At 37.3% G+C, this 24,486-nt stretch overlaps 1 pseudogene; it reads right to left on the bottom strand.

The window, feature by feature from the left end:
- Positions 1–718: 718 nt before the first annotated feature.
- On the bottom strand, positions 719–2,254 carry LOC149821612 (pentatricopeptide repeat-containing protein At3g51320 pseudogene; annotated as a pseudogene).
- Positions 2,255–24,486: the final 22,232 nt, after the last annotated feature.

Here is a 24,486-nt window from a genome sequence, read left to right as displayed (position 1 = left end):
TCATCATACTTCATATCAAGAAGGATTTTAGAACAGAGTCAGCAAGTGTGTCAGATCAGACGAACTGGCTGGACCTGCAGCAACTTTGCTGTCTCCAGATATCAACCTGATATAAAATGAAGAAACACAGTTAAGACTTGCAGTAAGTTCAAAAAGGCTAGAATCAAATGATTAATTTGCAACAGTCTAAAGTCCTGGTGTAAAATGAAGAAACACAATTAAGACTTTGCAATATGTTAAAAAAGGCTAGAACCAAACGCTTAATTGCAACAGTCTAAAGTACGTTAAGATGCAGGTGGAACAATATAACATAAGCACAGCAAGATGGTAAATGCACACAAAGCAAGACAAAATAGTGATATTGGAATGCTGCAGCACATAAGCAAGCAATGAAGCATAGTGTGAAACATACAGCAACGAGTCAAAAACAGATTTTGCAGCCTATACAATTTGCACAAATAAATGCTTCTAAGAATGGATAACAACAGATTTCATGTTTCAGAAAAATTTTCATTGGCAATTTATTAACGTGAAAAAACAAGATATTAAGAACTTCTCAAACTTCCCCAAAATTATGGGGGCATGTATATTTTCCGGTAAACAAATTATACATGTAAACAAAGTGATTTCCAAGCACTGAGAATTTTGGCTGGAAACTTCAAAAGGAAACAACCAAATGCCTCATGTTTGAATTTTGCTAACTGCAACTGTTACATGCTTAAATTTCCATTTTAGCATGACCATCACATGGTACTGAATTCAATCTCTTAGAGACTTCATCCATCATCAAATATATTTCCCGCATCTCTCGTCTTGACTTGTCCCCAGCAACAAATTCATGAACAATACTATTTAAATCAACTAAACTACAACCAGGCAAATCTTTCACACCCCTAACTCGCATTGTCTCCTTTACTTTGAAAACATCCTCCCAACGACCTGCTACTGCATACACATTCAGTAATAATGTGTATCGTGCTGAATTATAAGGCTCCAACTCTATCAATTCTTTTGCAATCTTCTCTCCCAAATCCACATCTCCACGGAACCGACAGTAACTTAACAATCCGCCCCATACAAATGATTCAGACTCCATGGGCATGCTTTTAATTATCACCTCAGCCTCTTGAACAAGACCGATTCCTCCATAAAGATTTGCCAAGCACCAGTAATGTGCGAATGACGGAGTAATACCGTAATCATGACTCATCATATTAAAATACTTCTGTCCATCATGTGCTGCCCCCAAGCGTGCACACGCACACAAGACACCAACAAATGTTACTTCATCAGGTACCCTTGTTCCACCACTCATCCGCATCTCCTCAAACAATTCAAGTGCAGCGTCCCCACATCCATGCATAGCGTGTGACATGATCATCACGTTCCAAGAGATGATGTTTCTCTCAGGCATTTTGCCGAACAACATAGAGGCTAGGTGAACACGCCTGCATCTACCATACATATCCATCAAAGCTGTACCCACTATCAAACTAATCTCAATACAACTCTTCACTATGTATCCATGCACCGATCTCCCTTCTAATATCCTAGCTGACCTCCCACACCCGGTGAGCATGTTCACAATAGTTGTAGTTGTGGCCTTCACTCCAATCGATTGCATCTCTCTAAACAGTTTCAACGCATGCCCAGGATTCCCAGTTCGCAGATACCCACCAATCATGGTGTTCCAAGATACCACATTTCTTTCAGGCATTTGATCGAACACTTTACGTGCAACACCTATATTTCCGGTTTTCACATATCCATCAATCATAGCGTTCCAAGAAACGCAATCTCTTTGAGACATTTCATCGAACATTTGGCGGGCACAATCCAGGAGGTCCAAACAACCGTACATATGAATGAAAGAATTCTGAACAAATGAAACCGAATCAACCCCATTCTTTACCGCCTGCCCATGGATCTTCTCCCCATCTCCAACAGCACCAGCGCGGCTGCAAGCGTTTGCCAACAACGGGAACGTATAGCTATTCGGAAGCGCACCGGCGACCAACATCTGGTAGTAAAAGACCACAGCCCGATGCGGGTCGGAGCTCAAAGAGAGCGCCTTGATCAAGGTGTTGTAGGTGAACGTATCCGGAGACTCCGCATGCCGGAAAATCAAAAGCGCGTAGTCGAGGCTGCCGGAATCCGGCGAGGAACAGAACTTGATCAACCGGCTTAGTGAGAAATGGTCACTGGCGAGGCCGGAGACGATGAAGTGGCCGTGAATTTGCTTGAATTCCCTCATGGTTCGGCATGATTGGAGGGGTAGGAGAGAGGGGTGGTAGAGAGAGAGACGGTTAGAAAAAGAAGAGAATCTGGGGAGGTTGGGTTTTAGAGAGAGAGGATGGATTTGAAGAGAGAGAATGTTGGGGTTCAGACGGTGGCGGAGGAGGAGGAGGCGGCAAGCGAAGGCGGGTGCTGCCATTCATCTCGGATAGCGTTTGGGAGTGCGGACGGGATCGGGATTTCGGCCATCACCGATCATATCTTTGCTGGGTTGATGGGTTTTAACTCTTCCTCTTTCTTTCGGGTGTTCTGATTTATTTTTAAAGTTTTGTTTGAAGGGGTTTAAGGTTTTAGGAATTGAATTTGGTACTGACTATGAGAGAGAAGAAGGAAGCCGTGGAATAGTTGATCTGGTGGATGGCTTCGGACTTCGACAACATTGTTTCTGAGTTCGTCTATTTCATTTTTTTTCTTGACAAATATAACCGGATGCAAATGGGTCAGATCGATAACGTAGGTTTTGCAATTTTTGGTTGTTTCCGAATTCTCATTATTTAACTGTTTCGGATCCAAACTGATTGAATCTAAATATGTGATCCTTATCAGTCTTTAGAAGCCTTGACTCCCAAGCCGGGCAATAAGACTGACCCCAATCTGAACCTAGAAAAAATGCAGATTTTTTTTTAAAACCAACAAATGTTTTTAAATCATTGCAGAAAGATAATCCATGGATCTTAGGCACATTATAGATTTTATATTTTACTAAAATCAACATCAATTTTAAAACATAAATTTATTTAATTCATAAATTTAAATTAAATGAAATTAACTTAGTAAACTCAATGCAAAATTCAATAAGTTTTAAAAATAATCAACTACTATAGCTATTAGAATCCGGTCCACTAATTCATAAATTATTGTTCTTTCCAACAAGTCGGTCTCTTCATCACTTGGACCAACTAAAATTGAGCCTCAATACTTGAAAAAAGTTTTTAAAAACGAAATAAGAACCGAATAAAAAAGAAAGAAACATACATCAAATCAGACATCAATTTAAAAAGGCTTTAACACATAATTTACACATTTTTTTAACAAACTTTCAATATAAACCAAAATTGATGCATGAATCAATGCAACTTTCCTGAGTGATTTTTTAATTTAATTATCAATCATTTCTTTTAAATGCATGTTCATACTTAATGTAGCACATTTAAGTTTCATCTTGCATAAAACTCGTAGATACTAAGAACGCATAAAAAGCTCATGGTTGAAGGCTACCAATTTATATTTTAATCACATAATTGTATTTTATTAATTAGGTCACACACATATTTCTTGACCAACGTCAGAAATCATCACCTTAAGTAGAAACATTACGAATCATCATCTAATATCGGGACGACAAGGGTATCATCACCCTTCGACGCCACTTTTCTTGGTATATCAATAATTGCACCTGAGTCAAATAATATCACTTCCATGTAAAATAGTGAAAGTTGCATACAACCGTGGCTAGGAACACGAACCATTCATTGAGTTTTTGGGGGTAAACACTGCACATGGCATTCAGTATCCTCACGGACCCCAATGCTTGTCATTCAAGGTTCCCACCATTTTAGAGGACAACCAAGGAAGAATATTTAATTATACTATTTTGGTCTTTTATACCTTTCTTAAAATTTTAAAGGTTCTTCACATAAGAACAACATGCAAATCATTATGCATTATTCAACTGGGACTTTACTCCTGTTGATTTTAACAATGTAATGCTTGTGCTACATTGAAATTAACTAAAAAATATTATAAAATAATATATTTATCCCGGGCCGATCTTCCAGAATAGGATATGTGCAGTGCGGAGCTCTACAGAGTAAAAAATGCATTGAGTGTAGGAACGTGCAGTATGTGTTCACTTGATCGGTGATGTGCAGTGGTAGCACGACATGCGATAGGCATCAGTATCATCGTTAGTGCATCATTGTGTGGCGGCACAGACCTGGAGTGTTGTTTGGTTATGCAGTGTCAGTGGATCAGAGGATATTGCCTTTGGGGATTTGGTTAAGGACCTCTCGACTTGCAAGAGTGGTCACACGCATAGCGGTTGAATGCACGGGGGTGCGTGTGGGTTAGGGCTAATTCCCCCAATAATCATATTAGGTGATTCCAATCGAGTATGGTGACTCGGGACTAGGCGAGTGAATGCCTAGGCACCAATGAATGAGTTTGGGTAGTGCTTTTCACTATGGTGTTCAATCATCAACTGGTCTTTGGACTGGGTGTCGCAAGGTCTTGTTTCTTTAGTGTCAAGGTTTTGCTATGTCGTGTGCATGGAGCTACAATATGCTTCATGACACTCAAGGTTAAGGCAAAGTTTGTACCTCTTTCGAAAGTGATAGCTGGTATTGGACAACTATGCATTAAGCGGCATGGACTACATGAAATGTGTATTTGAAAATGCGTTGGATCAGCTTTCGCTAGGCAGCTGCACACGGGGTGGTGCGCAGGGCCAATGAAAATGATTCAGCACATGAAAAGGTATTGGTACGCGGCTTTTGGCTGTTAGGTTAGCCAGCTTGGCACGTCGCGGGTTTGTGAAGCATTCTATGTTCGTGACAGAGTGATAGAAAGGCTTGCGATGGTAAGGAAGGACGATCGTGCCACACTGGCTTATTGAAAAAAGTAAACCCATGACAATATCAATGCAGTCACAATTTATTATTTTAAGAACAACGTATGAGCATCTGCCTTCCTAAGGCCCATAAGTGGTTCAACCATAACCATTATACAATTCAATACACTTAAATGACAATATAAATTTAAGTGAAAAACAAACTCACATGAACAAGAGAATAATAATTTGTATTCACAGTAATCTCATATGAAATGCATACTTATGCATGTTAGTGGATACAAGAAACTGAATGTATAACCAAATAAAAACTCAAATTTAATTGAACTAGAAATTCAGACTTAATATGATTCAATCAAGACCTGGTTTATTCAATTTATAAATCTCATATTAAAATTGCTTCATGAGAAATCAGATTTTTACTTAATTAAATTCAGACTTAAATTGTTTCATAAAACTTGGATTTGTATTCAATCTAAAACCAAATTTAAGACGAACTGAAACAAATCAGATTTAACTGAATCAAATAAAAACTCATATTTAATTAAACTAGATGAATTCAGATTTAGTTAAATCTAAGAATGTATTCCTTTATAATTTAATTACAACTCAAATTCAATGCACAAAAATTTAGTTTTGCCCAACCTTAAATAGGACACAGATTTACAGAACTAAATCCAGATTTGCTTACCTCAAACAAAATCTCATATTTAACATGCATTTAAATCTTTTTATTTACATAAATCCAAAAACCTAGCTTAAATGCACACTATAAAAAAAATAGAACATGGCATGAACAAAGACTTAAAGCTTGACATGATATGACAGAAACAAAGTAGATAACACAGGTGTGCATCCAAGAATCATCGAAACATGAATTAGAACATGTGTGAATCAATAAATCAGAGTTTGACAAATCCAAATTCTATCTTAAGCATGTATAAAATCTATATTCAGCACATATATACAAAAAACAATATCTAATACTGGTAGATGATTAAAGAAATCAAATTTTTGGGGTTCAGCCCAAAAATCTAACCTGAACCAATGATAAAGTGATTCTCTTGGTTCAAATCAATCAAAGAGTCCAACTTAAACCAACAAAAAATCAGTTCTTGGTTTAGTCCAAGAGTCGGGATTGAGCCCACCAAGAAAGTCTAATCTTTGTGCAGTAAAAAATATCTTAATGAACCCTCCAAGAATCGATTTTTGGTTCAGTCAAAATTATCTGACTTGAACTCTCAAAAATAAAATTTTCTTCTTTTCTTTTCTTTTTATTTTATTAACCCAAATCCATCATGAATCTGATTTGGGATTGGGTTCAATAACAAAAAAATCAAACCATATACCACAAAGAAAAATTGAAACTTGTGGAATAAAAAAAAAGTCTGTACATTTTTTATCAAATCGAGGAATGCCCCAAAACAAAGTTTATGTGTCTCAACATGATACAATACTCTAATGTCTATAGCCTATACATGACATGAAAACAAATTCAAGGATCAATATGTTAGAAAATCGTGTGAGCCTACATACGTTGAACCATATATTATAAAACTGTCCTAGGTTCAGTCCCGGTTTATGTGATCTAATCTGGTTGAAATCTGTGATGTCTAATATGGTATGGTACACTATGTGGAGAGATCTGCTTTGTCAATAATTTTGTAATGGGCTTAATTGGAGATAGACTCCTAAACATATTAGGTTATAGTCCGCAAACCTTATATAATAGCCCTCTCTCTAGGCTCCCCATAAGTCAGAAAGAGAATTCAGTCCCTCTCTCATTAGGTTTAGAGAAAGGAAAATGGTCACATATACAGGTTCTGAAAGATCATATCGTCAACGATCTACCGGAGCATCAATGGATTCAGGTACGCTTCCGCATCATGTTTGCTTTCCATTTTCGTTTCAATGATTTAGCGAGAATATGTAAATTAGTCCTTATAGTTTTTGGTGGATTTCTAAATCCAACAATTGGTACCAGATCTCATGTTTTCGTTGAATCATTAAAAATATGATTTATTATACCGGTCTTGCATAATCGGTGGTTGGACGCCGGCAAAGGAGGGTCATAGTTTTTCTTTCGAATAGGTGAGAGGGTGGTTTGGCCTTTGACCTAGGCATCATTGGACATCATAGTCGGAAGGGTCGTTCAGTCCATCGCACTTTTGGGTTGCCAGAAACCACAGGCGATAGGGCCGATCGCCCTCCCCTCTTTTCTTTTGTCCTGATGACAGATGGTGCTGGGAAGGGGAGGGGTTTTCTCCCACCCATTTGGTTGAACATGCGTCGCCTGCTGTTATCGCCTAACAAAAAAGGGTTTCATCCCTATTTTGTTTGCCAGTAATAGGTATGAGGACGGTGTCGCCCAACGAGAGTCCCGGACGTCGGATGGCGAGACACCATCATTCAAACCTTCTAGATTTCGACAAAGGTGGATTGACCATCTTCGGTTCATCAGACAGAGAGCCAATCGGTCCTCCTTCGATGATCTTATATCTGTTTCTAGGACGACAGGAGGGTCCTCCTCCTCCTTTAGATTGTTGGGCGGTGGACGACCGAGAGGTCTTTCTCTTTCTGATAGTCGAATGGTGGGAGGATGGATTCCCGTTTCGATTCTGTCATTCATGGAGTTGACGACTATTCAGTGTTGTTTCTGGACATCGTCATCCTCTTTACGAGACCAACGATGACAGTTTTTTGGTCTGGCCCTCCACCAATGAAAAACGACGTTCGGTTTGGCTGTCGACTGACGGGGACCGGCCATTTTCAGTTCGACTGCTACAGTGATTTGTAGGGACAATATGCAATTCTCGAACCTAGAAACTCGTATCGGTTTATGGTAAACTCTCCTCACCGTTTCACTGGGCCGATTCAGTCTTCAATCGACCCAGCGACACAGGTGATTCATGTTTTCTACCGACCCAGTTTTGGGGTTCAGCATTAGGCAGGCTTGACAGAGGATCAATCAGCCATTGGGTTCTGCTTTCGGTTCAACCCTTACAGACCGAACTGAAAGCCGATTCGGTTACCATGCGATCAGAACAGGGATCGGTTTGGGGTCTATTATCTTTTGTGTAGTGCCGGTTCGGCTCTGTGTTCGATGGTTTTTGGTCCCACTAGTGACCCAAACCGATTCAGTGCTAGTTATGGACCAGACTGGCTGAGGTCACATTAGGGGGGTGATAGGCTTTTTGACCTGGTTCTGCCCCCCATTCGGTTAAGAGGCTGAACTAAGTCAATTGGGTTTTTTTTTAGTGGGTCAGACATGGTAAGGCCCGATCTGCTGCATAGACCCACACCCGGATGTTATGGGCTGGGTCTGACCCGATCCAGGTTGGACCTATTTTGGGACCCGCAGGTGGGTCCGGCCAAGGCCCGATTAGCCAGACCCGTGCACTATGCCTTATAAAAAAAATGAGGATTTTATAGGGCTATTTGGCATGCATCACGGGTCACTTTGGTGAGTCGATATTTGGTAACTTTTCAACTCATATATGTTATTGTGCTTGCCTTATTGTTCACGGTGCATGTATTGACATATTTAAACGTTGGTATTATTTTTTATTTTGGATCCAATATTTTAAATTAAATTAATTGAATCAATATGTTGCCAAAGTAACCTCTATTGTGTAGGTTAGTTCAATTTAGAATATTATGATGTTTGTATGTTTGTGGTTCATGCAAATAGTGATCGACCCAAAGGAAGATTACTATTTGGTCAAACCCAAATATATACTTTTAGTAATAAATATGGAACAGTTATTCAGTTTTCTATGTGAATAACAAGTCGGTCCAACGAAAGGCTCGTTGTTTGAAATGACTGATTGTCCATATTTTAATTACTATATTTTGAGTACCACTTACAAGTTGACACTTCTGTTTAACGACTAAGTATCAATGTTGTGCTGGGTATCTTGTAATAGAGTTCACCACTGTTTAATATGTTCTTTTATGTTATTGCATGTAAAAATATATGTTAATCATGAGTTTGTTTGTTTTTTATTCAGTTAATACCCCTGCTTCTACAATATCTGCAAATATTAATTCTATTCCTATTTTAAGCGGTTCTAATTTCAAAAACTGGAAGAGAACATTATGATTGTTCTTGGATGCATGGATTTGGATCTTACACTACGAGAAGATCAACTCCCTTCTCTTATGGATAGGAGTTTTACTAAGGATAAAAAGAACTTCGAGCGATGTGATCGATCTATTCACATGAGTCTCATGATCATGAAATGTGCAATTCCTGAATCCTTCAGGGGCGCCATGTCCGAAGAGGTAAATGCCAAATGTTTCCTTGAAGAAATTAAAAAATATTTTATGAAAAATGAAAAGGCTGAGACAAGTGTTCTTCTTTCGAGTCTTGTCTCAATGAGGTATAAGGGCAAAAAAAATATTTGGGAGTACATCATGGAGATGTCTCATTTTGCTTCAAAACTCAAGGCACTAAGGATAGAATTGTCTAAGAACTTACTCATGCACTTGATTTTGATATCCCTTCTTGTACAATACAGTCTGTTTAAGGTCAATTACAACTACTAGAAGGAAAAATAGACTCTTAATGAGCTCATTTCTCACTGTGTGAAAGAACAGGATAGAATGAAGCAAGATAAGACTGAGAGTGCTCATTTGGCAGTAACTTCTAAGGACATGTTTAAGAAAAAAAAGAGCTAAGGAAGATGCAGTTGACCCTCAATCGCAAAAGAAACATAAAAGACATTAGGACCCAAAGTCTAGTTTTTCTTTTGCAAAGAGGAAGGTCACATAAAGAAGGACTATACCAACTATCATGTTTGACATGAGAAGAATGGGTACGCTCCTTACTTTGGTTTGTTCCAAAATTAATTTGACTTCTGTATCCAAACACACTTGATAGATGGATGGATTTTGGTGCTACCACTCATATAAGTGTGTCTATGCAGGGTTGCCTAAGTTGCCAACCGCCAATTGATGCTGAAAGAATCATCTATATTGGCGATGGCAAAACAATTGAAGTTGAGGCAATAGAGACATTTAGGTTGTTATTAAAGACTGAAAATTATTTAGATTTGAAAGAAACATTTATTATGCCATCTTTTAGGCAGAAATTGGTTTTTATTTTTATTTTAGACAAATATTGTCATTTTTGTTTATTTAGAAATAATGAATTTAAATTATTTCTTAATTTAAATCTTATTGGGACTGGTTCTTTATCTACAGTTGATGACCTTTATTTGCCTGGTATTATTACCTTATTTAATGAAACCTTACAATTTAGTTCTCGTGGTACAAAACAAAAATTAACAAATAAGAATTCTGCTTTATTATGGCATAAGCGCTTAGTTCATATTTCTAAACAAAGAATTGAAAGGCTTCTGTCGAGTGAGATTCTTGATTCTCTTGATTTCACTGACTTTCAGGTTTATGTTGAGTATATAAAAAAGAAACGAACAAACATAAGGAGATTAGGTGCCGAAAGAAGAACAAACATCTTAGAACTAATCCATACAGATATTTATGGACCCTTCCCTACGGCTTCAAGAAATGGTCAACAATATTTTATTATGTTCATAAACGACTATTCTCGTTATGGGTACCTATATTTAATTCACCAAAAGTCTGAGTCTCTGGATGTGTTCAAATTGTTTAAGACCGAATTTGAAAACCAATTCGGCAAAAGAATTAAAGCCGTCAGATCTGACCGTGGTGGTGAGTACTATGACAAATATGATGGATTAGGTGAACAACGTCCAAGGCATTTTGCTAAATTCCTAGAGGAATGTAAGATCGTCTCTCAGTATACCATGTCAGGCACTCTTGGCATGAATGATGTTGCTAAAAGACGAAACAAGACTCTTAAGGATATGTAAGAAGTATGCTTTCTCATTCTACTTTATTAGAGTCCCTCTGAGAAGAATCATTAAATATTGCAGCTTATGTTTTGAGCATGGTACCTTTTAAAACAGTAATCAAGACCCCATATGAATTATAGATGGGCCAAAAGCCTACTATGAAACATTTTCATATTTGGGGGTATCCAAGCTGAGGCTAGGCCCTACAAGGCATATGAAAAGAAACTGAATTTCAGAATGGTTAGTTGGTATTTCGTTGGGTATTCTGAAAGGACCAGGGGCTATAAGTTTTACGACCCTATGAATAAGTCCTTTTTTGAAATGAGAAACGTTTGTGTCTTTGAGGGTGTTGAGTTTGGGAGGAGTGATAAAGTAAAAGACATTACTTTTGAAAAAGAGTATCTTTATCTTCCTACAATTGTGGATCACAATGATCAAATTTTCATTCTTGACATTGTTCTCACAAATTCGGATCAAGGTAATGCTTTAGATCTCCCTATCCAAAATCAAGCTTTTACTCCTGAAGTTCAAACTCAACAACCTCAAAAACCAGTGCCATTAAGAAAATCCACTAGAGAGAGAATAAAAGCAATTTCAGATAATTATATTGTCTTTCTACAAAAACATGAGGATGATACTGACATAATGGAAGATGATTCAATCAACTTCCATCAAGCCACACAAAGTTCTAACTCTCAAAAATGGATTGAACCAATGCATGAGAAGATTAAATCCATGAGGGACAATGACGTGTGAAATCTTGTCCCATTACTTGAAGGTGTGAAACCCATTGGTTGCAAATAGATATTTAAAACTAAAAGAGATTCAAAGGATAATGTGAAAAGATATAAGGCTCATATTGTTGTAAAAGGGTTTACTCAAAGGAAAGGCATTGACTACATAAAGACTTTCTCTCCGGTTTCTACGAAAGACTCTTTTAGGATTATGATGACACTTGTAGCTCATTATGATTTAACGCTACATCAAATAGATGTTAAGACTGCATTCATTAATGGGGATATCGATAAGACAATATACATGGTTCAACCAAAATATTTTATCTTAGGTGATGCTAAAAAAATAGTTTGCAAACTAAAAAAATCCATCTATGGACTTGAGCAAGCTTCTCGTCAATGGTATCATAAATTCCATCAATTTGTCATCTTGTTTGATTTTGAGATGAATATGGTTGATAAATGTATATACCATAAGTTCAGTGAGAGTAAATTTATTTTCTTGGTTTTGTATGTGGATGACATATTGTTTGTGAGCAATATTATAGGCATACTGCACAAAACCAAGAGATTTCTGACAAAGAAATTTGAAATGAAAGATCTTGGGGGTGCCTCTTTTGTATTAGGGATCCAGATACATCGAGACCTTCTTGGGGTATTCTTGGATTATCACAAAAGCGTTATATCGAAAGGATTCTGGAAAGGTATAGCATGAAGGATTGTAAATCGGAGAATACTTCTATTGCTAAATTAGACAAGTTTTATCTTGCTTAGTGCCCCAAACACCAGTCTAAAATTAAGGTTATGGTACAGATTTCCTATGCATCTGTTGTGGAGAATCTTATGTACGCTCATGTATGTACGTGTCCGAATTTAGCATATATTATTAAGATGTTAGGCAAATATCTTAGTAACCCAGGTATGAATCATTGGAAAACAACCAAACGGGTTATGCAGTATTTGCAGAGAACAAAAGGTTACATGCTCACATACAGAAAGTCAGATCAGTTGAAGATTATTGGATATTCTGATTCTGGCTTTGCGAGATGCCAAGACAGTCACAGATCCACGTCAGGCTATATTTTTTGTTGGCCGAATGAGCTATTTTTTGGAGGAGTGTCAAGCAGACACTCATTGTTTCTTTCATAATGCAGCAGAATTTGTAGCTTGTTATGAGGCATCCAACCATGAGATATGACTACATAATTTTATCACAGTACTGCGGATTTTGGATAATGTTGAAAGACCGCTAAAGTTATTTTGTGACAATAATTCAGCAGTGATGTATTCCAATAACAATAAGAGCTCATTAAACTTAAAGCATATTGACATTAAGTTCCTTGTTGTTAAAGAAAGAGTGCAGAATGGTCAGATATCGATAGAACATATTGACACAAACTCCATGATTGCAGATCCGCTTACTAAAGGTTTGTCACCCAAGGTCTTTCACGCGCATACTGCTTGCATGGGTGTTTTATCATTTTATGATATGTTGGTTTAGTGGGAATTTGTATTTGGACGTTCTATAATATAATAAAGTTTATTTTGCCATTTTAGTATAAAGTTAAAGTTTCAGTTGAAAATAGGCATGTTTGGTCACATTGCGTGTAATTTTCATGCTTCGTATCCATACTTGATCCATGTCATTTGGTTATGTCGATATATGTGATCATTGATGGGTCCAATTACGTTATTTATAATAAAGACCACTTTGGTTCTATGTTGACATGATCAATGAACCAGATTGGTAGAGATATCAATTGATAAGACAATATTTTGAGCTCATAAGGTTACAATGTGTGATTATAAGGTTACATATATGGCCCAAGTAGGAGATTGTTAGAAAATCGTGTGGGCCTACATACGTTGAACCATACATCATAAAATTATCCTAGGTTTAAACCCGATTTATGTGATCTAAACTGGTTGGACCCTATGATGTCTCATATGGTATAGTACAGTATCTGGAGAGATCTGCCCTATCTACAATTCTGTAATAGGCTGAATTGGAGACAGGCTCCTAAACACATTAGGTTATGGTTCCTAAACCTTATATAATGGCCCTCTCTCCAGGCTTCCCATAAGTCAGAAAGATAATTCAGTCTCTCTCTCATTTGGTTTAGAGAAAGGAAAATGGCCACATATACAGGTTCTATAAGATCATACCGTCAATGATCTATCGAAGTACCAATGGATTCAGGTACGCTTCCGCATCAAGTTTAGTTTTTGTTTTCGTTTCAATAATTTAGCGAGAACATGTAAATCGATCCTTTTAGTTTTCGGTGGATTTCTAAATCCAACACAATACAAGTTGTTCTCATTACAAGCACAACTAGTTCATGCTATAACTGAAAGGAAACTTTAGACAAAAGTTTTTTTTTTAAACTGAAGATCCCTCGTGAGGTCTCAAAACGTTGTTACATATATTTCTTAAACCCTAAGCCTAGTTTGACCCATACTTAACTCTTCACCCATTGAAACAAGAGAGGAACCCGTACCTTCATGCGTATGGAAAAATACAAAGGAAGTTGGCCAAGCTCTGAAAATCCTACCGCCTCTTCTTCCATGAAGGCTTGGTAGCCTCTCTCTCTTGTTACTCTCTCGTTGTTGCCATGTCTATCAAAGTCGTGTTTAGAGAGAGAGGGTTATATATATAAGGGGGAATCTCCTTTTTTTTTACTTAAAGAGGAGACGTCCCACCTAGGTGATGGCCCTCTTAAGTAAACCATGATATTTAAAGATATGATTTCTTTATTTTTAAATATCATGCTAATATTATTATTTATAACATATTTAATATCTAACCTAATTAACTTTCTAAACTAAAAAAATACAGTCAATTAGAAACCTTGGACCATGGATCTTGTCCACATGATCGACGGTTCAATTAAGGTCCAAAGCCTGTGCTAAGCCCTAAAATAATATATATATATATATATATATATATATATATATATATATATATATATATATATATATATATATATATAATTTTACACTCGTATTGCATAAAATATGATTAATTCAATAAAAGTGGCTCGGCTTGGTTCAGCTCTCGTGAAGCATGTTCAGATTTGTCAAGTGGGTTTAGCGAGCTGAGACTCGAGCAGCTCGTTTAACATAAACATGTCATGCACAAACGGGTTGGAAAAAGAATCAAGGTACTCTGGCTTGGCTCCATTCGGCTCATGTAATGCTCGTTTTGGGTTCGTGATATGGTTCAACTAGCTTTTTTGATATTATTCTAGGCGCAGAAACCTAGTCGCACTGGCTCAGCCTGCCGTACTATATGGTTCAACTAGTTAAGACTAGTCATTTAGGATAAGTGTCGAGACCACCTGAAGGTGTTCGGTTTATCTAGGTTGGTTCATATAATAAATAAGGGTAATGTTTGCTACTTTGTGGGTAAGGAACTCTTTAATGAAAAAATGTAATTAATATTTTCATTTTTTGCATTTAATTTTTGCACATTTGAGCCTCCAAATGTGACCTACATATTAAGTTCAATAGAAACTTGCATCAATGGCCTACAATATACTAAATTTTCAAACCTTAAAAATATATATTTTTACGTTTAAAAACTATGTTCTAAGAGTCGATTCCTATTATTTTGATCATGCCGAACACATCCATGAGATCAAATTTGGTCAAAACTACCTCTCGCCTATGAGTTCCAACTTGGTGTTTCCTTAACAAGGATAACAAATGCTATCCCTAATAAATATGACATACCCAATAAAAAAATAACATAAGGCGCTTAGGTAAAGCACATGGCTTGCAGAAAAAAAAATTAAAAAGGGTCAATGTTCGAGTCACATTTATCAGTTTGCAACGTTGGAATTTCCTATTATTATATATCACAGTCACAATACTTTCCCAAGTTTAGTGACATATGAGAAAGGGCAAACTGTGATTTTGATTCTCACTTGAGAATACCCAACTCTTGAATCTTATAGTTCTTGGTCACAGGACCTACCCTACCCTACCTGGTGACCAACAATCACAGCTTCTATTTTCTTAGCTGCATAGTTTATGTTTTTCGCCAATGAATGCAGGCTCGGCTCATCTAGGTTAGGCTCGTCTAAACCTCTAGCTTAGCTTAGCTCAGCTCATCTCCCACAAGCCCGAACTAGGTGACTGAGCCTAAGAACCATTTTACAGTTCATTCCACTCATTCCTAACCAAATTTTTCATCGAGTTTTTTGAAAAAATATCTCAAATTTGAATTTGAATTTTAAGTTTGAAATTAAAAAAAAAAAATTGAGAGAAAATGGTAAAAAGTAAAATAAAGGATTTGGCATGATCCATCTCTAACCTATCCATTTGACCCCATACATCAGAGACGGGTAGCAGAATCAGAAGGTGGGCACTGGACACTAACAAGTGGTCCTGTTAGTTCAATGCAATCCAAGCCCCAGAAGGTAGGGGTGTCAATGGGCTGGGTTTCACCCAGACCCAACCCGTAACAAACTCTATAAGGTCAGGGTTTAGGAATAAAGAAGGAGGTTGAGGTTCAATTAAAAACCGGGTCGGATCCAAAGGGTCTGATTTAGTATATGCAGCCGGGTATGCCGGTTTGGTTAGTGAAATTTCACACCAGACTGCGGTCCGACCTGAATTCTAACCCATGAATTTTCAATATAAAAATATAAAATTATTATTTTATCTGTTATGGACCAGGTCTAGTTCATGTAATCCTTATATGACCCGGTTTTTCTTATTGCAGACCTGATTGGACCCGGTACTGCACCTCAAAGTCAGATTCGAGTTTGGACTCAACTGGGTCTGAACTAGATCCAACCTGTTGACACCCGGTATAGTTCGTGTTGTTTTTGACACGTCCAAACTGATTAAGAACAAACTGGGCCTACAAGAAGATTGTCCCAGACGTGGCCCAGTAAGGATCCCCCAAAGTCAGGATTGTACTTGGGGGAATATGAGCAAGGACTCGATCAAGTAGTTGGGCTCCCAAGATGAACGTATCACTTGACATCATAGTAGTGCCTATTAAGTTCAAGCCCACGACCAAATTGACTAAGGATGCTTAGAAGTTCTGTCAAAGGGTCAGGACCCGATGTGGGCATCGGGTTTGCCCGACGCAAGGTCGGTTAGGGACTGACCACTACCAAGGCCCCACCAAAAGCTGATCCAATCCTTTACCTCTACAGTAGACATGACCTACTGTGGTTACAATTAGAAATGCCAATCAAGGTGTTTGTCAGCAAAACTTGGCACTTTAATGTTCGCCAAATATCAACTGTGTCAAGCAAGTGTGTCTGAGTTTAGATCAAAGGAGCGGCTAAGTGAGCGGCTAAGTGTCATGGCTATGTGTAATACCCGTAAAATTTGAGTGATTTTATTCATATTGGGTCCGGGATCCGTTACCCGGATCCAAAAAGAACTATAAATATGAGTATTAAAAATATATATGTAATAGTAATGTTTAATAAATAAATAATTAAAAAGTATTATAATAAAAGAATTGGTAATTGGGGTTTGGACCCACATTGGAGCCAAATTGACCCAGCCAGGGGATCCTACAGTTCAATGTCGACCCGGATCCAATTGGATCCCTCAGTTTAGGCTGACCCGGATCCGCCTCTCGCTTGGGACCCGGATCCACTTTGATAGTGGATCCAACGTGGTGGGTCGCAGGACCCGGACCGAGCAAGGAGTGTAAAAGCCTTATAAAACATGAATCGTGCCTAAGGCACGATTCTGGCAAACAGAGTCAAGAAGGGGAGAGCTTCCGCCCATCGTTCTCGGAGATGCGTGAAGGGGGTACGATCGATAAAGGGAGGGGAAACGAGTCTCTCTTTCTCACCTTCCTCTTGGGTTCCCTCGGTATCTCACTCTCTTCCTCGACTCTCGATTCTTCGCTGCAGCAGCAACCCTCACCGGAGCCGGCAACCCTCCTTCTGCGACAACAACTTCTAAGCGCGAAAACAGGTAGGATTTCTGCACTTTTCTTGTTCGGTGTTGATTGCATCCGGGTGTGTTTGGGTCGGTCAAGGGGAGTCCCAAATCTTTTCGCCTATTCGATACATTTTCAAGGTGTTCTTGCTTGCCGAAAAGCCCAACTTTGTGGGTTGAGGTTTTCGGTAAGGGAAAACGTCGATTTGGGGGGGGGGGGGAGAATTCTTGCCTAACCCTAACCTGTGAAATCCCAAATCAAACCGATTTGGGGTTTCAATTGAAGCATTGGATAGCCGGCTGTGGGGTTTCCGATTTCTTGTACTTGATAACCTCAGGGCTGGGGGTTTTCTTGATAAACCCTAACTCGTCAATACCTACTCACCTTGTTTGGGAGAGGGGTTTTTCTTGTTAAATCCCTATTTCTGATCTTGCATCTGTTTATTTTAAACTGTACATAAGCATATTAATTTCTTTAGTGTTAGCCGAATGTGTCAATTGCATTCTGACAACCAAGAACATCTTTATGTTAGTTCTTGACAACCGATTATGTCAGTTGATACTAATTGTATGTAGAAACTGCTCCAGTTCATGGATGGATTATGGATATGCACAAGTTCGAGTAGTTATCAGATTCCATTTTATTTTTCTGTATGAATGATTATGGATCATGTATTGTCTTATAGAGTGGTATTAGAATTTCTATTAATATTTCCTAAAATTTTCTGTACTTCGGGAAAGAAATTAATTAATGAAAGCAACCCACTCAGTTTTGGGCTTGGGCTATCCATGCTTGTGTACGGCTGTCACTAATTAAGGTACATCTATTTTGACAACCCAAGGTGGTGGTTACACTCTGACCACACATCCTTATATTCGTTCTTTTTGGACAGCCGAATGTGTCTGTTTGAATTTTTGATAAACCGAGCATCTTTGGTTAATATATTGCGCTGTATATGATTGTGGCTGATTGACAATTGTTTTAAGTCTAGATTTAATTAAAGAAAATTAGATTAAATCATTGAGTTGGAAATGAAACTGTAGTAACTATTGTTTTATAAAGTGTTATGAATCTGGGTTTTTTAGCATTGCTTATTCACATGCATGCTATTGGAAACATTTTATTCCATCTATGTATAACATGATGTATTAAGTTGTTTATAGTTTACCCGAGCTTTGAAATCTTAAACTTGACTTTCTTAAACAGGAAAACTTCTCAATGTTCTTAAATAGGAAAGATTGTTTCTAAAGCTCACATGTAATGCAAGTTGATCTTAAACACAAAGTATCACATACATAATGCTCAAACATAAAAACTATGTAAACATATGAATTATATGATGATATGTTGACAGTTAAACAAGTGAGTAATATGTTATTTTATGGATGGTATCAAATCTGAATTCCTATTATTTTGTTGACGATGATGAAATTTGATTATATAATATCTTGTGCTCTGTCATCAAACTGATTTGTTTTAGGTTGATTAATATCCAAGATAACTATATGTCATCTGATTGACTATATCAAATCTGTTTCAATGTTGAATTAATAACGAATATTAAATTTGAATTCATATCTTTTCATTACCTATTATCATGCTTGATTTCAAGTTATTTTATTACCTATTGTTAGACTTGAGTTTTAAATTAATTTATTTTCCATCATCAGTATTGACCTCAAGTAGTTATTTTGACTGTGACTGGTTTACATGAAATACCACGTGCATAAACGGCTTTTTGTCAAAAAATGGATAATTTGAATTGCTTGTATGCAGCTTGTTATATGTGTTTGGGAAATGAGGTTGTTATCTGGGTTACAAATATAGGATGGTGCACTTAGTGACATATGCATATATGCTTTGCTTAATGGGCAATATGAATGGATTACCAGATGCAGATACTTGGGCTATTAGCTTGTGTACTATGGTAATCAAATGATGAAAATTTAATTGTAAATGGTGTGTGCTTGACTGGTTTAAAGGCACCAAAATATTTTAAGTGGGTTTATGAAATCAATACTATAAATGATTGAGACTGTTTTATAAACCTTGGTAAAATTACTAAGGTTGTGATCAACTGCTAAGGTAGTAAGAGGAAGTGGGGAAATGCCCTGAACTACAGAACAATAACTAAACAATGAAACAAGTTTTTTAGGCTTACCTTGGAGAGGGTAGGTGGTACAAAACTTTGAGGACTTGTGTTGTGTTACGAGAGTGATGCGGCTCGTGGGTCCCCATCCTCGGAGTTAGGGATCAGGACTACCTATGTGTTCTAGGTGGTAGTTTCATGTCTTCTGCAGAAGTTAGGGATGCATCCTGTCTTGAGTTGAGCCCTTGGGAGATTCTCTCAGCTATTAGTCACTCTCTCGGGGATTCAGTCTCAGTTAGAGTGTTCGGGTTAATAAAATACTCTTAAATAATATACCCCCGAACGTTCTCTTCTGAGATGGTCACATGTGCCCGTGCGTACCCGGTAAGATAATTTAAACACAATTTAGTGAAATTAGGTATCACAGTGAGTTAAAATACTGAAGAGATACGTTTATGTTCTTTAACATGTTTATATTCTGAGCTTGTGATGATATAAAATTGTGAAATGTGTAGATATGAGGTAGTTGAAGAATTATCTGAGAGTTGTACAGGTTATTGTTATGACTGTTGCATTACACATTCACTTTCTTATTAATGTTGCACACGATGCTTTACTTGCTCAGTTATGGTTGTTATATAGTTGTTCACATACTTATATATATGAATGTTGGTTGTTCTTGCATGAATTGCTTACTTGTTTAGACATATGTTGAGAATCACATTTGACACCCACATCACATGCTAGATTCATGACATACCTGCATTGAAAGTTATAGTTTTCCTACTTAGACGTGGTAGTCTAATTCCTATAATTTTTATCATTTTCAGGTAAATAAGTAGACTTATGAGCGGTTGCGAGATGAGGCATTTGGATCGCGATTGTTGATTTACTGTTCCAGTGATTCCTTGGGTTTATGGTAATTTTAAATGTTCATATCATAATGAAATGAAATACCTATGTTGAGTTTTCTCTCAAATATAATGTTCTGAAATGCTTAACCCTATATTGGTTATTCTTTCCGCTGTTATATATATATATATATATATATATATATATATATATATATATATATATATATATATATATAAATCCACATAAATCTGGGTTAAAATTTCGGGGCGTTACACTATGTGACATTAGCCATTAACACGACAGCATGGAGCTCACAGCTATATAGTGAAGGCCCTACATAAAATGTTGTCATGTGATTGGCTGTGTCAAATAGCCATGGCACTTAGCCGTGCTATCTGGATCCCTACTTTGTGTGTCTACTTGGTGTTATCAAATAGCCATGGCACATCATTATCCTTTTCATATTTGTTGCTGAGTCTTTTTTTTGGCAAGTGTGGAATACGGTTGTGATAGTGTACCAACAATTTTTGGTAACTCAACATTTGCCTTATCGAGTTGCCATTTGGTGGTGTGTGTCTATCTTCAGCTGGTGGTTTTCTTTATTGTGGCTGAAGATTGTTTATTTTTGATAAGTTGTATTCATCGTGAATAAGAGCGTGTGAAAAATAAATTGGGCTCAGCCCACGTTCCTTCCTGTGGATGTAGGTAGTTATTGCCGAACCACGTAAATCCTCTTTATGTTTACGTGTGTGTTTTAACATGGTATCAGAGCGTGATGCGTTGAAGTGATCAGCAATCTTGTAGTCTTCATATTGAGCGGAGGATCAATGGTCGGCAATGGTACCAATACCACCGAAGGTTCCGCTGCTGAGAATAGTGGGAGTTCCTCCACCCAAATTATCGATAACATGGTTGGTTACTTTGAGCATAATCATCTTCATAAAATCACTAACACATTATTCTCTGGGGCCGATTATCTAAGTTGGGCAAAATCCGTTAAGTTATTTCTCAGTGGCAGATTCAAACTTGTATATATCACTAGAAACTTGTAAAAAGTTAGATCACTCCAAAGATCGATGTTGAGATCTCGTGGGTCGCCCTAGCCGAAACAAGGAGACTAAGCACGATGCTGCAAACTTTGTCACCAAAGATGACCTTGCTCGGTTTTTTCAGCAAATGACCAAGACTAACTTAGCATCTCTATCTCCCATCAGTGACGCTCTTGCCGAACAGCAAGGTAAAACTCATGCTCTTCTTTCAAGTATTACAAACAATGAGTGGATTATAGATTCTGGAGCCTCGAACCATATGACAAACCATGATGATGGCCTGATTAGCTAAAAAAAACTGGTATATATCATTGACGGTTCTATCATGATGGTCACCGACATAAAAAAAAGTTAAATTTATGAATCGTGATACTGATTCTAAAGTCTTTATCGTTCTTAATCTTGTTGTTAATCATATGTCCATAAGCCAGATTACTAAGACTCGTGATTGTTTGACTGTTTTTTCTTCTAAGGAGGTTGTCTTTCAGGACAGAAGATCGAAGAAGATGATTGGTTGAGGCATAGAACGTGACAATCTATACATCTTCAGTCAACCAAAGACAATGTTTTTTAGTAGTGCCCAATTAAGTAACACTTATAGCCTTTGGCACTCCTGTCTTGGACATGCTTCTGCTAAAATTATAAAATCTTTATTGCCTGATTTGAATAATAATAGCCTATCGTGTGATGCTTGAGAATTTGCTAAGGCCACCAGGCTTCCTTTTCAAAACTCCTCCACTAGAAGTAGCGAGTTTTTTAAATTGTTGCATTATGATGTGTGGGGTCCAGCCCCCGTAGACTCTGTGTTCAGTTTTGGATACTATGTCACATTTATTGAAGATAGATCTTAGGTCACCTAGGTGTATTTCCTAAAATATAAACATGAAGTGGCCAAAGTTTTTAAAATTTTTTATAATCTTGTGTGTATTCAATATGATCACAAGATTAAACGTCTGAGATCTGATGATGGAGGAGAGTATATTAGTGAAGTTCTTGGTGATTTCTTGTCTGAGCAAGGTATAATGCCTCAAACTACATGTGTTGAAACCCCACAACAAAATGGGGTTGCCAAAAAAAAAAATCGTCACTTACTCAATGTGGCACTGTCTCTTATGTTTCATATAAATCCCCAGCAATATTGGGTTGATGACATAGCTACTCGAGAATGAGATCCCTATTGAAAATTTGCGAAATAACAAAATTTACATCAATCATTTGAAAGTTTTTTGGTGTAATTGCTTCGTGCATATACAAGACAAATTTCGCAACAAGATTGAAAAAAGAGTCGTCAAATGCATGTTTATTGGATATTCTTCATCAAAAAAAGGTTTTAAATGTTTTGATCCCATCTCAAAAAGGCTTTATGTGTCAAGGGATGTGAATTTTTTTTAGAATGAACCCTATTTCCAGTATCCTATTGAGGGGGAGAATCAACCGAATATGTCCAGCTCTTTTTTTCCAATACATGATCCTCTTATTGAATCTAGACCTACCTCTCTTAGCCCTAATGATTCGATTGGCCCACCAGACCAAGATTTCGAGTCCTCACCCATGCTGGATCAAAATACAATACTTGTGAATCTCGTGATAGGTACTAACTCAAGTCAGTTCGTACATGAGTCTCATATCGGTCAAGAGATCGATAATTTGAGAAGGTTGTTCTGTCCCACTAGGCCTCATGTCAAACTAAGAGATTATTACTACTATTGTACTACTGAGACTCCTAAAGCCCATTTAATAGAATATCAATTTGAACTTTCAAAATTGTTTGTGCCTTATCAAACTTACCTTGCCAAGATCTATGCCCATCATGAACCTTTGAGTCATAAAGAAGCCCATGAAGACTCTAAGTAGAAATTGGCTATGGATGATGAACTAAAAGCTTTATTCAAAAACAATACTTGGACGCTAGTTGAATTGCATAAAGGTAAGAAAACTATGAGACGTCGATGGATATATAAAATTAAATTCAATAGTGATGGCTCAGTAGAAAGGTACAAGGAAAGTCTGATAGTAAAGGAATACACACAGAAAGAGGGTATTGACTTCACTGAAACCTTTGCACCCATTGCAAAAATGAATTCAATTCGCATTCTTTTTTCTGTTGCTACTAATAAGCAGTGAGGCATCTTCCAATTGTATGTGAAAAACGTTTTTCTTCATGGGGAGTTAGAAGAAGAAGTGTATATGGATTCTCCTCCCGGGTATGAATGTGATCATGGAAAAATGTGCAAACTTTAGAAATCTATTTACAGTGTAAAACAATCTCCTCGAGCCTGGTTTTCCAAGCTCAGTGAGGTTTTTATCAAAATTGGTTTTAAGCGAAGTACTGCTGACTATACCATGTTTGTGCACAGATCTTCATAGAGCACTGTTATCTTGCTTATGTTGATGATATAATTGTAACAGAAGACAATAAGGCTATAATGCAGAAAACCAAAAAAATCCTTCATGCCAAATTTGAAATTAAAGACCTTGAAAAATTAAGGTATTTTCTTGGCATAGAAGTCACTCATTTCAATAAAGGTTTTTTCCTGTGTCAGAGAAAGTATACGTTAGATATTATCAAAGATACTAGCTTGATTGGTACTAAAGCTGCAGAAACTCCCTTGTAAGCTAATTGCAAACTAAGGAAAAATGATGGAGATACTATTGCCAATATCGAGAGTTTTCAAAGGCTTGTGGGAAAGCTAATATATTTAACTATCATATGTCTTGATATTATATATGTTGTGAGTGTGATCAGTCAGTTTATGCGTCAACCTTGATCTAGTCATGTTAAAGCTGCCCACATAATTCTTTGCTATCTTAAAGGAAGCCCTGACAAAGGGATTCTTATGAAGAGAAATAACAGTCTTGACATAATTGGTTTTATTAATGCCAATTGGACAGGGGACCCAAATAATAGAAGGTCAACAATAGGCTTTTGTTCATTTGTTGGTGAAAACCTTGTTACCTGGAGGAGCAAGAAAGAGTCTGTAGTTGCCAGATTCAGTGTTGAGGCTGAGTATCATGCCATGACAGTATGTATGTTTGAGCTCATTTGGATAAAGGCTCTCATTTTTTATATGAACATCAAAACTCTCAACCGATGGAACTAAAGTGTGACAACATGACTGCAATATATATTAGAGCAAATTCAGT

The sequence above is a fragment of the Nuphar pumila genome, chromosome 11, assembly GCF_984573655.1.
Source record: "Nuphar pumila chromosome 11, dmNupPumi1.hap1.1, whole genome shotgun sequence".
Classification (NCBI taxonomy): Eukaryota; Viridiplantae; Streptophyta; class Magnoliopsida; order Nymphaeales; family Nymphaeaceae; genus Nuphar; species Nuphar pumila.
This window is presented reverse-complemented; position numbering and strand designations above follow the sequence as displayed.